Source organism: Strix aluco, chromosome 3 (genome assembly GCF_031877795.1).
Source record: "Strix aluco isolate bStrAlu1 chromosome 3, bStrAlu1.hap1, whole genome shotgun sequence".
NCBI classification, from domain to species: domain Eukaryota; kingdom Metazoa; phylum Chordata; class Aves; order Strigiformes; family Strigidae; genus Strix; species Strix aluco.
The window spans coordinates 2263591-2277964 of NC_133933.1; positions in this window are offsets into that span (position 1 = coordinate 2263591).

Here is a 14374-nt window from a genome sequence, read left to right on the forward strand (position 1 = left end):
GCCGGGTCAGGGCTCGCAGGGGCCAAGTTCAAGGGCACAGGCTGGTACAGACGTATAAACAAGGGAATGGTATGTAAGCAATAAAGACATAAAGGTTAGGATCAGGGCTAGCAGTACAATAAACAGCTGTGATAACCCGGTTTGTTTATAGATAAAGAATTTACTGTAAAATCCACAACGTGCAGGATACATTTGTTAACGCTTTAAGGGACATATATTTTTAAATGCTCTTTTATTTTTTATTCTGTGTACTGAGCAAATGTCTCCAAACATCCTTTTTTCTTTTTTCTACTTTCTTTTAAATCAAGGCCAGGAAATGCATGCTTATCACATTAGCTAGAAATCTTTCCCTTCAAAAATCCCTCCAAACAAGACAACACCGTTCCACAGAAGTTGAAAACTACTGTTACAACAAATTCAGAGGCAGATAGCCCGGTCCTTAATACTTACAGCTTCCTATTAAAACACCCATGTTTCAAGCAAGGAACATCCCTTTAGATCCCATTTTTCCTAATTTAGTTTTAATAAAAGTAAGTAGACTAAGTACAATTTCATTAGGGCTCTTGTAAATTTTGCACAGTGTATGTTTTGCCAACTTTACTTTTAGAATATATTTCAGAGTGTAGCCAAGCGTTGTGTGAAATTACCATGGTGCTTCTTAACTGTCCTGTGAGGCTCCCATCAGAAGTACAATATATTGTACTGTAACTATTGATCCAAATGGCTACATTTCTAAAGCAGAAAATGATTGTGTAGTGAAAGCAGTGCAGAGGTGCAGTAAAATGCCCTCAAGTATATAAAGACATAAAGATTAAAGTCACCCTGCAGATTCCCTTTAACTCCTCCAAATCCACTGTGTAATGTGTTCTTTTAGGATAAATCAAAAACTTTGTACAAATTAACATGACAGGTGCCAGTGTTCATAAATAAGATTGCTCCTCACCATCAAGAGGTTCCAGGAAAGTTTACTTTGCTTTAAATACATGTAAAAGCTGTTAATTAAATTCCCAGATGCCAAAAGAATATCTGAATATCTAGAAGGCAAAATAACAGACCCAAATTTGTCAGCCAGAACACGTATTCAGGATAAGAAATTGAGACTTCAGTGCACAGGATGCCCTAGACTCTTAATACCGACAATTTTCAGTTCTGTGGTTACTCTTCAATAAAGTTTAGATGATCTTAAAAAGAAAATACATAGGTGGAGTCTGTCGTAGACTCTTTCTTCTCCATAGCACCAAAGTGTCTTGTCTAAACTTTGGAATACACTTTTTAACAGCCTAGCTGTTGTTAGTAGCACGTATGTTACATATGACTTGTAAAAACCATTTGACTGCAGGACAAACGTATTTGTCCTTGCGTTATTTTCACTTCATTCTTGAGACCTTTTTTGGTACCGGCTGTCTTCAGCACGTTTAACCTTCCCTTAATGACACCAAAAAGTGGGGTATGTGTTCGAGGTGTCAGACAGGGCTCCTAACACACTTGAACAACACAATCAAGCTCTGATCGTGAGCAGGGCTCTTCAGCTCCTCTTTTGCATAATTAATAAATAACAATAGTATACCAATAAACTATATCATTTAATGCCTGCTCTGAATTCTTCCTTGGCCTGGTTCTGCTTCCCCTGTACTCAGTGGATAAACAGTCAAGGTGAAATATTTCCCCCAGTAAAGCTGATGGTTGAATTCTCCAGGATAAGGGAACTGGTAGATCCTAAACAGATTAATCTTTGAAGAATGAAACCTTTCAGTCCCTGGCTCCTAGCTGCTCCTGTACACAAATAAGGTATTTTGTGTCTGTGTGTACTTCAGGAGCTCTGTCACCGAAATAATCAGTTGATCAAAACATCCTTATAAGTCAAATTCTGGCCCTCTCAAGCTCTGGTCAAAAGACAGATGGATGAAAAGGCATTGCTAATGCAAACCCCTATCACGCCTGGGGCCTTTCCCCTGCACAATTATCCCGCCTGGATTATTCCTCCAGGACTGTGACTGATTTACACACTACAGGAGTGTATCTCATCTGGGAAACGAGCACAGCTTTTTAATTATTCTCTGCACCGCGGTATCACCCGCAGGGTTTCAGTCAGAGCTGCTGTGCTTGGTGCTGCACATTGCGGGAGGACAGGATGGTGCCTGCCCAAATTGCTTCCTGCCTACCTTACAAGTTGGGCAGAGAGGAAACACAAAGCTATAGTAAGACGCTGCACCTCCAATAATGAGCAGTTGTTGTAGCACCCTACCTGCCTCGCCATCTTCAAGGGCTTGGAGGAGTCACTGCCCAAAAGGAGTTGGAAGCAGGAGGCTCGGTGTGGGCGTTGTAGGGAGCTGCACAGTAAAAGCCCAACGGTGCTGGCCAAAATTATTACCTGAAAGCATAAATAAAAGGACAGCGTTTTAGGAAGGGCTCTGACAAGAAGGACAAGGCTTTTACAGAGTATGATAGGAAGGAGGCAACGGACGGAGGCAACGGACAAAGGCAACAGGAGATGGCACGGAGGCTGTGGCAGATTCAGTCCCCCCGGACCCAGAGCTGGGCTGGGGAGGGGGGTACCCCACTGCCTGCTGGGGTGGAAGGCAACGGGGCAATGCGAAAGCATGGTGTGGGCCACCTGCCTCTAAACACCCTTACACACCAAAACCCTCCATTACAGCTACGGCAAGAGGCGGTAACAAGGAATTAAGTTTGCAACTTCACTACCATCAAGGAAACAGCAAGAAAAAACTCTGCAAGGTTAACTATAACTCATTTCCAAAGACCCCAGTCACCATAGATGCATCTGATCTGTGGAGAAAACTATTTGAAGTGTGGTAGCATGCCTGCGTCCTTCCCACCTGGGACACCCACACCCCAACATCTCCAGATGAGTGGGGACAAGCACAGAGGACGCAGACAGGTTGGACAAGATGCCTCCAGCTCCGAGCTCTGGCAGCTGCTTTCATCCTGTGCGTCTATCTGAGAAAGACACGGCTGGAGGGGACCCTCGCTGGCCACAGGAGGCATCATTAGAGCCATGAGCTGGCCTTCAAACTACTGGTTTTGCACTTAGAAGAAGTGAAGAACTGTAAAAAGGAAGAACAAAAAAGAATAAATACTCAGTTCTGGTCTGCTCAGACAGGTAATGTAAGGAGGGGTCACACACGTGTTGGGGGGTTGCAATGCGTTTCCCTTTTGAAACTGGCGGTCCCAGCTATTATGTGACAATTACCTGCGAATTCAGATTTACGAGATTCTTCACCCAGCCAATAAAAACAGGAGGGAAATATAGAGATGTCCATAAATGACATATTTTCATGCTTTGTGCAACCCGTCCCTGCAAAGCGCTTTTGAGCAGCTAAGCAATTTACATCTAATAGCAAAGTGTTTTTTAATCAGTCAGATCAATTTGTGAAGAATTGGTACATTAGGTATAGCCATATAGCAGAAATCCTTATAGCAAAGGTTTAGAAGTAATTGCTCCCTGACCCACTGAACACTGTATTACTATAGAAGTTTGTATTCTATTAAGAGTTAATAAGTGACCAAAATCTAGACTAATACACTGTCAGGGTTCATTATCATTACAGGTTCTTGCTATTTTTCCAGTGCCTTTTGCTCTGCCCTTCTTGCTACATATGGAAAACCTATATCAAGATGGTTGTCATGGCAATGAAAAGATTTGCATGTGTCTTATCTATCTATTTAAATACCTTCTTATGGTTTATAACTACCATAATACATCCCTCCAGCCCTGCTCATTGCTAATTTAGAGCTAGCCCAGTGTGTCTGAGGTCAGCGATACCATCGAAAGCATGTTGTCTAGACAACTCCGAAGCTACTGTCCGTGGGATAATTGTTTTATGCAAATAAAAAAGTACAATGGTGACACGCTCATCCATGACTTGCGCAATCCGCTTGTGCCGGGGCTGGACCGAGCCCGTGATCACATGCCCAGCAAGAGCATTTTCTGTCGCATCCACCAGCCACGGCCTCATTGGTTTCATGGTCTTTTTTGATGTTGGTTTCTTTTGGTCAGGCCTGAAACTGGTTTGAGACGAAGCTGATAGTCTAAGAAGAGCCACTGTAAAAACCTGCTCTGTGTGCATGCACGTGCCAACAGGCATGTGTGCAGTTTCAGAGAATTGAAGAAAACCCGCCAAAACCACTCCCTTCATCCAAGTTACTCATTTTTGGAAGAGTGAATGAAAGCTCCCTTTGCACCCAGCGGCATGGCACGAGCACATTAGCACGTCAGGTTTGCTACCAAGGGTCTTGTGGAAAGGTATTAAATTTTAAAAACAACTTGGCAAAGATTTCAATGGGTTGGACTAAAATGATCCAAACTTTCTACCTACCACAAGACTAAGTTCTTCCTTCCTTCAGGTCTTTGTACCTCAGATATTTCCATCAAAATACACTGGACTGAGAGCGCTCTTTGAGAAGATCGCATGGAAAACAAGGAAATATTTTGCACACAGATCAGAAACTGCTCTTCATCAACAGAGTAATACCTGCTTTACTCTGCTTCCCTCTTTCTTTTATCTTTTTCTCCTTCAGGAGTTCATGCTTTGCTGCTACATTCAAATGGCTGCAAAGGTAAATATGGCTATTACTGCATAAATCCACAATGCACACAAGGCAGCATGCAGTTTGAAAACACAAAAAGAGGTAACAACAACCACCACCATGAAAGACTATCCCTGAAACCAAAAAAACCAGACTCTTCGTTCCTCTTTGATATCCCTCACTCAGGGTTGTGGCTTTTCAGGATGTCCACAAATTAAAACTACATTTTCAAGTACTTCAAGATCTACTAAGGATTTATTTTCTGGCAAATTGTACACTGTTGCTACCAGAGATTAATAACAATATTGGAAATGTTTAATAATTTGGTAATTGTCTGATTTGTTACCAGTATTTGAATCGCTTGACCACACTTACAGATTAGAAATGTATTTTTCCTCGGGATAATTTATATTTGTATTCACAGTCTGAGGAAATGCCACCTATTCCTGCAGCAGTAAATCAGGAACCATTTACCCTGCCAATACAGTTAGACAATGTTTACGTGCAGGACTACATTCATTGTTTGACTAATCTGTAAGGGGTACATTTTCTATTGCATTTCAATAGCTCATCTACTTCAGACTGTTGTGAACTTTATAAAGATGTGTTTTCACTTATAATAGCAGATCTTGGAGTGTAGTAATCTGGAATTGAAGTTTCAGTGACAGATTTATTCAACTAGCATTTTGCATGAGGCATTACTGCAAACATTATCTTATATGTGTGAGTGCATGTGTGAGCGTATAAATATATTATACATATATATGTATCTGACAACAGCTTCGAAAGATAATTTCTGCAATTTACTAAACTAAGGATTTCAAGTCAAGCATCAGTTTCCGGGTGTTTTTCATAATGGATTTCACAGCAGATGACCTGACAGCTAATCTCGTGATCTGAATTGCGCTCTGCCGCACATATCCAAACAAACTGCCGTCAGACCCTCAAAGGATCACCCCGTTTTCACATGCCACGGCTGCAAGTCCACGCCGCCAATGTCCAGAGGTCCAGACTGACCTTCCTCACCCCCGTCTGGGAAACATTCCTCCTCCCGGCAGCTCATTCTTGCCGACAAACAGAGCAGGACCAGTGGGCACTCGCTGAAAAGGGACAAGAGAGGGGCCATGAATGGAGCGTGTCTGGTACAACAATGCCAGACAATGCCTGTGAATGGGGTTGCAAACCGTGCTCCTGTTAGAGGGGCTGCCAGCAGCTTCCCTGCCCCCTCTCCCCCTCCCTTCAAGGGTCTCTGCTCCCCTTTCGAAAATATATTAGACCCCACAGCCATACCAAATAGGTGGACAAAGTCAATAGGTGCCGTGTGTCAGGAGGGGAGGGCACTTGCCAGCAGTGCCCACGACTACATAATTTCGCCGCGCGCCTCCTGATCTGTGTGCCATTCAAAATGGTGGCAAGGACAAAAGCAAAGCAAAAATTGGAGTGCAGGAGATGCTCCTGCACTCGAATGGGTGAGGCAAAAAAGCACCAGCGTCACTCTGGGACGGGCCACTGGCCTCCATTTTTGGCCTTTTTTTGAAGAGCAAGACTAGCGCACCACTAATGAGGTACGGGGTTCAGACCTGGCTTTATTTCTCTTTGTTTTAAATCGTGGTTTTTGGAGGAAAACAAAGAAAAAAAGAAACCATGTATCTACACTGTGACATGCTTCTCCCATCTAATTCATAGCAAAGGCAATGAGTTACTTAACAGTGAAGATAAGATAAATGCAGACCACGCTAAGAAGTTTTACAGGCTACAGCTAAGCTCTCATCTCATTTATGCTCAACCACATCCAGGGTAACTCTTCTGAAAACAGGGGAGAGAGTCCAAACTTTACTGGTGAAAATCAGCATCCAGCCCAGAGTGATAAAAAAGTCTGGAAAGTATTTGGGCACAAATATCACTATTTTTGCCCCATCTGAGGACATTAAAGTTTCATTGGAAATACTGAATTGAAATTAAATAGAAAACATACTTCTAACACTTACTACTAGTACTTATCTTGAGCGATCATTATGTCTGCAAGACGAGCCTTTGGTACTGCACTTAACCTCTAGTCCACAGTGGTGCAAAAATGAAACAAAAAGAAGAAATTGTGGAGCCACACAGCAAGTACAGTATGAAACCCTCCTCCCAAGAGGCTCTGTGAGCTTCAGAAAGGCCATTCCGGGTATTGAATCAAAAGCAAGGGAGCTACAGGTAGGTAACCCACAGTATACTCCTTAGTAATTTGGGATATCTCATCGTGGGAACCCACCACTACCTCTAGTTCTACGTCCACAGACACCCTTTGGGAAGGGAGTGACTGGGTCAAAGGATGGCTGAGACTGGAGATCTTCCTAATACACAAAAAATCCTTCAAAAACTGGGAGCTTTCAAGACACCCCAGCTGACTGATTTGTCTACCTATGCTTCTCTGTCTGTAGAGCTCTGCATGGGTCTATCTGCAAAATAAAAGTTCCTGCCCATATTTTAGATCATTTCCCGAAAGCATGTTTTGGAAGTGACTGTCCAGACTGACCTTGCCAGATCTCTATCAGCAGCTAATTTAAGCTCGCTAAAAACCCTGCAGGTGGTCACAGCGAAGGTGGGTAGCACGAGGGCACCCGCAAGTCTGCAAGAGCAAGTTTGTACCTACTTGGGCCAAGCCGTAGAGGGGATCTACTAGATCATGTCCTGGTGTCAGTGGGACCCCCAGAGTCAGCACAAAAGCCACAGTTTGCTGGGAGAGCAGCCTGGCAGCTTAGGAGAAAAAAATAAAACATAAATCAAATAAAAAAGCACCTTGGACTGCAAAGCCCAACGCTGGCCCCAGCTGCTTCATGCAAAGCAAACAGACAGGAAAACCCAACGTGACTGGCCATGGGGTGAGCCCCAGCCGCAGGGCGTCCCGGCGGGGCCAGTCCCACGACAGCCCCCTCCCTGGGCCAAGTCCCCCCTTGCCGAGGAGGCGGCGTGCGGCCGGGGAGCTGCCATGTCCGGCTGAGCCCTTCTGCCGGAGCGTCCCCCGGGATGGTGGGCAGCTGGGGGTGAGATAAAGCAGACTCCAGGCTGTTTTATCTTATGCAGGGGGCTGGCCCCAGGAGCAGGAAAGCGTAAAGGTGGTTTAAAAACCACAGCTTTTTTGTTGTTGTTGGGTTTGGGTTTTTTTTTCCCTCTCTGAACATCTGGGCCTCTCCTGAAGTGTGTGCTGTGGGCAGAGCAGACCCTCTGGCCCTGAACCTGCAATGCCCAGAGGAGAGCCAACGTTTACGCGACTCTGAGCGGATAAAAACACGGCGGGGGGCGGGGGGGTGTGTGTGTTAAAACAGTAAGGAGAAATTTTCATTTAAAACGCATGCCCCTCTCTGTTTAGAACAAATATTTCTGTTGTACAGAGGGATTTTTAAAACCCAAGAGGAGCTAGATTTGCAGCCAAGTTCAGTAAGATTTGGGTGCATCAGTCTAGAATATACCAGTCTGGACAGAAGCAATGCAGCAGTTCCTATGGGTTTGGAGGCGACACCCCCGAGTCACGGTGACCTCCAAAGCTTTACACCCTGGGGACAAAGTGACCACCCTTCTCCCTTGCTCGCCTTGCAAGCTTGGCCCCAGCTGGCAGATCCACCAGCACCAGAGGCGAGATGGGGACTGAGGGAGGGGAAGGCTCTTCCCCTCCTCCCCGGGCTCGTAACCAGCTAAGTTTTTGTCTCGTTATGCCTTTTAACGCAAGTAAATCCAAATAACTGGGCAGTAATGAATTATAAATGGAACAAAAATGAATATACTATTAATACTACTCCCAGAAGGGGATAAAAGGGATCAGCAGCTTTATCCCATGGTGCAGCTGAGAACTGACAGGCAGGCTGGGCTGACATTCAGAGGCCACTCTGTTTTCATAAGGGAAAGAAAAATCCCTGGCGAAGGCAAGGCGATATTTTAACCGCTCCTGCAGCCCCGCGCACCGCAGCTCGATCCAGCAGACCGTGGCTCCTTCCCCTAATATAATCGCTCATAAGAGGCACAGTCCTAAAATGGATGCAGAGAGGATGCTCTTCCTTCGCAAGCGGACAAGCTCTCCCTCTGCTTCTTCGATGAAATATGCTCATATAAAAGAGGGAGTAAACAAAATTCGGTGCTTAACAATCTCCAGGCCTTTCGGCGCTCCCTCAGACCGACCTCTACGGCTGCCGCAGGGTGATGGAGAGGAAGAACAAAGCTGAAAGCACAGCCTGCCCCGGCACTGACCTTCCCTCAGCCGGGTGCCACGGGGCACCCGGGCCTCCGATAATGCCCTGGCACGGCCAGTGCTGCTGCTCCACAGGAATGCCAGGAGATAAGGACAGTGTTTTCTGAGTTATTTCCTACGAGCAGGTTTGAGAGAGGGGAAGGGGTGCAGCCTCATGGCAAGGGAGCCCCTACCTCCTCCCTCTCTCTGTAAAGGATAAGGGGATCCGTGGGGATCATCTCTGATTTTTATTTTTAACTCCTCCCATGAGGACTGATCCAAAACGTTGCTAAGCACCACAAACCCCTCTAATCCTTGAGCACTGGGGAAGGCAAACTGGACACACACTTCAACTCTTTGATACTCTCAAAAGTGCAGTTAAACTCCATCAAGTGCTGAAATGCAGGAGACGTCAATCCAAGGTACAGTAGGCACTCGCACAGTTTCTCACATACTCAGTTCTAGGGCCTCTCTGGCTACGGCGCAGCTGACTCCCAAGCACGCTCCTGCGCCCAGTGCAGCCTGCTGGTCACAGCGCCTCTGGGACCAGCTCAAAGGTTGATCTGAACTGCAGCGAACAGAATAAAAATGAAACTTTGGTGATGGTCTGTAGTGGAGTTTATTCAGTCATCAATCTTGTTGCCAATTTCTGCACACTTCCAATTTTTATTTTTTCTACAGGTGATTCTCTCCAGTTTGCCTGCAGAAACCAAGTGAAAACTGCACAGAGCGAGGCAGCTGACCTAACCAGGAGAAATATTTTTGCTTTTCCCTCACGTTCTGCAGTGCCAGTAATGCCTGGTGCCACTTGCAAGGGAGCAGGTACACAGAGATTTGGGGGAAGCACTTGTGCTGAGAGGCTGTGGCAGTGGCTTAGTCCAGCTGTAATAAACCCAGCATGAAGCTTTACCTTGACATGGGTGGGACCAGGATGAAGACACCAGCATATTCAGTTCAAAATGGGTTAAAAAGTTTGGAAAGCAACAGGAGGTCATTCTCAAAAATGACTTGGCTAATTTGGGCAGAAGGGAAGGAGGTGCTTCCTTTCTGAAGTGCTTGAAAAGGGACAGATCTTCTCAATGGGCACACGCTTGGGCTGAAATCAGCCTTTCCAATGCGCTTTCACCATCTTCTTTGTCTTTGACTCGGCATGATCAATTTTAGCTCAAACGAATCACTCCCAGGTTAATCTTTCTCTCCCTTGCCTTCCCCCTGCCCCATGGCAAAGCAGGCACGTTCTGCCTGCTAGCACCCCAGGAGGCATTGAGATAAACACCCATACAGGGACTGAAGTTGGATCATCGATAGCATTTCAAGCAAATGAAGGAAAAAAACAAACCTCCAGCCATGTCAGATGAAGACAATCCAACACTTCCCAGAGCCCTTGGTGACACTAACGCTGTTTACTATGGCACTTATGTCACTCTTTGCCCTTACCAGGATTCGATCATTTGAAATAACAAATTGCCATTCCTTCATCTACAGTTTGGACACAGCACCAGCCCACGCCTTTGCCCACGGCTCTTACAGCCCACGGTTTATCTGAGCACTGGCAGATTATTTTGTGGATAGCATCAGGTCAGTATAAGCAGGGAAGGGCCCACACGAGATGAAATGCAGATGCCAGCAGCACTCAACCTAACTAATACAGGGATAAAAGCAGCCAACACATCTCCTTTCACTGCCCAATGATCAAGAAATACAAAGTTCACCTTCAATGTCTAATGCACAAATTTAAAGAAAAAACATCTTTATCAGGTGCATATATTATTTTCATGCCTAACCCTACCCACTTGAGCCTTTCTTGGTATAGAAAGCCAGCCCTGCCCAACAGGATTTGCTCATTTGAGCATGTTCCACTCAGTGTTTAAGCATCTGTGCATGGGTGGCTGTGAGCAGCCTCTCTTCTCACTGTTGTGGTGCAAGAGGGCGCGTGGGTCTGGCGAAGATCAGGTTGAGCAGGTGCACGTTTGCATCACGTGAGCCAAACAGAAATAAAGTACTTGTCTGCAACGTTTGCGGGTGGTCTTGTTCCGGAGCTTCCCTGCCCTCCTGGGGACATTCCCACCTGCACGGTGGCGGGACACTGCTCCTGCCGCTGCACGGCACGTGGTGACACAAAGGGAGATGTTTGGAGCCAGGTGATTGATGGGGCTGGGTTTTAGTCCCTGTTCATGTAGGGAAACTGCAGGCCTCAGAGAGCCAGGAGGAGATGCTCTGCACCCTGAGGCTGGCAGCAGTGACAAACTGTCCTCCAGCTGTTACCCACGACATGTCGTTCCCCAACCTGGTGCTGTCCCCAGCCTGCTGGCCCATGCCACACTGCTCCTGCCTGACCCGCTGCCCCCCGTCCCGGGACGGCTGGGTACCCCCAGCCATCAGCAGCAGCTCCCCATCCCACAGCCAGGGTACTGCCGTAACCATGGAGACTGGCCCAGCTATTGTCACCATGGAAACGCCCAGCGGTGCTCAGGTTGGCAGTGCTCAGGCACTGGGGGGAGCAGGAAGAGGGGCTGTCCCCCTGCCGACTGCGCAGGGGTGAGAGCATGACCCCGACCCTGGGAAAACCAACAAAACCCAAGCAAGCATGGCAGCGGAGGCGCAGAAATACCACGTCTCTTCATCCTTTCTCTTCTGTGATGAGGTTTTCCACCAAGACTAGTAAAATTTCCCAAAGAAACCCCAAGAAGAGAAAAGAAAATGTGGCTTTTCATGGCAGCACTGAGTGTACCATAAAACTTTGTCCCAGCTGCACCGGCTGGCTCCAGCTCACAGAGAGCACGGGTCCCGTGCTGCTGCCTTCGAGATGAACACAGCCCTCAGGTCTGAGTAAGCATGCAAGAAGCATAAAAACTAACTTTCTCCAAAGGATATTGGATGACAATGTTAACTGTCATCGCTGCTGCTCTCACTCATGATACCTTGCACGAGAAATAAAAGAAAGCACTTGTTTCTACCAAGGTAGAGCCACCCAGGATTCACGTTAGGATACATATGCGCCTACATACTGATGGATTTATTTACTACTTTATTGGATGTGCACCCAGCCCTCATTGTCAGGCTGTGTCCACATAGGTCATGGAAGAGTGAGCCAAAAATTACTAGAAAGAAAATAATTTCTGGGCAATATTTCTATTACAACTTAAGGCAGCCCACTACACGCTGGGCTCTGTTAGTAGCACGATATGGCATCGCATCTCCGCTGCCCCTGACCACGGGTAGCAGGGGAATATTCCAGTAATTACATCAAATCCCCAGTGGGTTTTGAGGTGAACTATCTAGAATAACCAATTTTAATAGCGTGTCACTCTTCTGTCTCATAAAGTAGGAGTGAATGGGCTGTAAGAGATGCAATGGGGAGACCTGCTCATACCGGGACCCAGAGGGTTACCTGCCTCGTGAGGGATTTAATTACCAAGATCTTTACATACACACCTTGGTGCCCACCAGCACGAATATCCTGATCCTCACCTCTCTGCCTGAGTTTGCTGCTTTAGCTCGACCGCCTCCTCCTCACTAACCTGCCATGCTTTCAAGGAAAACAGCATTTCTCCAAAAAAGAAAAGTGAAACAGAATATAAAATATCAATCTTGAACTTAAGGCACTAAAACTTTGCTCTATATTGTAATGGTGAAGATGTCACCTTTGCTTAAAAACTAAAATCACGCACACCCCGCTTGGAGTCCTCTAAAGCCTTCAAAACTTGAAAGAGATAAGGAAGTTCAGTTTGCTTCCTCTCTGCACCCAAATGTCTTCTACTGACTGTAAAACCTGTAGGGACATCCTTGTGAAATAGAAATTCCCGGAACGAACTTCAAAGCATTTAAGCTAGTATTACCATTTTTCAAAGAGTTACAATGATTTTATTGTGTTATAAAACCTTACAAATTATTTAAAAGTTTTTTGTATTAATATTACAGACTAGGCAGATAATTTGCATGATTTCAAGGCTGCAGCTGCAAATGCTGAACTGACCAGCTGAACCAGGGTTTGCTCCCTTGGCATCTATGATGAGCAGCCTCTAGCCACATACATTCCTGACAAATGTTAGCTTGCAATGAGATTCAGAGGCACATTTTTAAAAAAAAAAAAATTAAACTACATCAAGTATATAGTGATACTAAAAATCACTTTTCACAGATTGACTGAATAGCTACTCTGTCAGTCAACTTAGAAGCAAACTAGTCCCAGAATCCAAGGTACAGACACCTAGAATTCCTAGAAAAGGAGAGTTCAGTCTTGATGACAGCATACACAGGATTTCTGCAAACAGAAAAAAAACACCCCAAAACACTAAACCCTAATTTTAGTATTTTTTTAAGAGTGGAAATACTGTCTTTTTTTTCTGTTTTTATGATGCAGAGTGGTACTTCCTCAAGTATTTGACTAATGAAAAATAATTTAGCTTAAAAAAGTATATAGTACATCCTCTGCATTCAGCACTTTTACTACCTACAGAAGTGGTTTAATTACGTACATCTTGTCCGCAAGGTCAGTAAGAAGAACATTAAAGCGAATCTGATCCTGATTTACTGTGAGTCCCTTTGCCCACTCTAATACTGTTAAAGGTGGTTTTCAATTGTAACATAATTTATATTCACTTTGAAGATACTTCATGGGGCATGGAGAAATGTGGGTTCCATGAGGATGGCACAAGGAAGTTCCAGCTACAAGGGTTTCACCTGGCATAAAGGATCTGTGTTATTAACTGGAATCAGATCTGCAATAGAAGAGACTCCTAAAAACAGGTTAACTTCAGTGTTTTGTGTACAAAGTTAAATTTCCTAGTTTTCTGCTCTACCTAAGCAAAAGTAGCAGAAAATAAGACTTTGAAAATATCTTATACCTTCTTCCTCCTTATCTCATTCTGATCCTATAGATGTTAATTGTGCGAAACACCCCTTGCAATTGATTCATGGGACTCTTGATTGCCGTGTGTGAAATTTGCCGTGCTGAATCCCGGGGTAGCCCTAGGGCTGCAGGGAGCTGCCAACACAGTGGGAGGACACGTCTGCTGCCCTGTACCTTGCCAGCAGTGTTGGCTTAACCATGAGCAGGTTGAGCCACCAAAGCACAGCTTTGGTCAAGGAAGAGGGTCCAACACTTCCTAGGTGGCCCTTGGGCAACACAGTGATTCCACAGACTCACTTTCACCGAGGTCTGGTTTTGGAAAAGCAATTTCAAGGCAGGTGTCAGGTTTTTCTGCAGCACTGGTGGGTCAGGAAGGAGAAATTCTCCAAAGCAAAATAGTCAGAGAGAAAAAAAAACCCTTAAAGAGGAAGCGGGCTGTAGCTACAGGAAAGCATATTTCTTTAAAAACACCTCAGGAAGTTATGTTACTTTAAATTTTTCAGCTGCTACCCTCTGAAGAAGCATGCATTTCACTTTATCGTGTAAAGGAAAGAGTAAATTGAGCACCATAAATCGGAGTTGTGCTTACGGCGAAGGTGCTGTTTATCTGTCTGATATTTAGACTGACCTTTGCTGGGTTGTGGAGTTTGTCTGTCTGCAAATCCTCAAATCTCAAACAGAGAACACTCTGCCAAGAACCAACTGACCCGCAGGGAGATGAAATATTATCTCCTCCACTGTATACAACTTTTTCCCGGGGAGTCTCA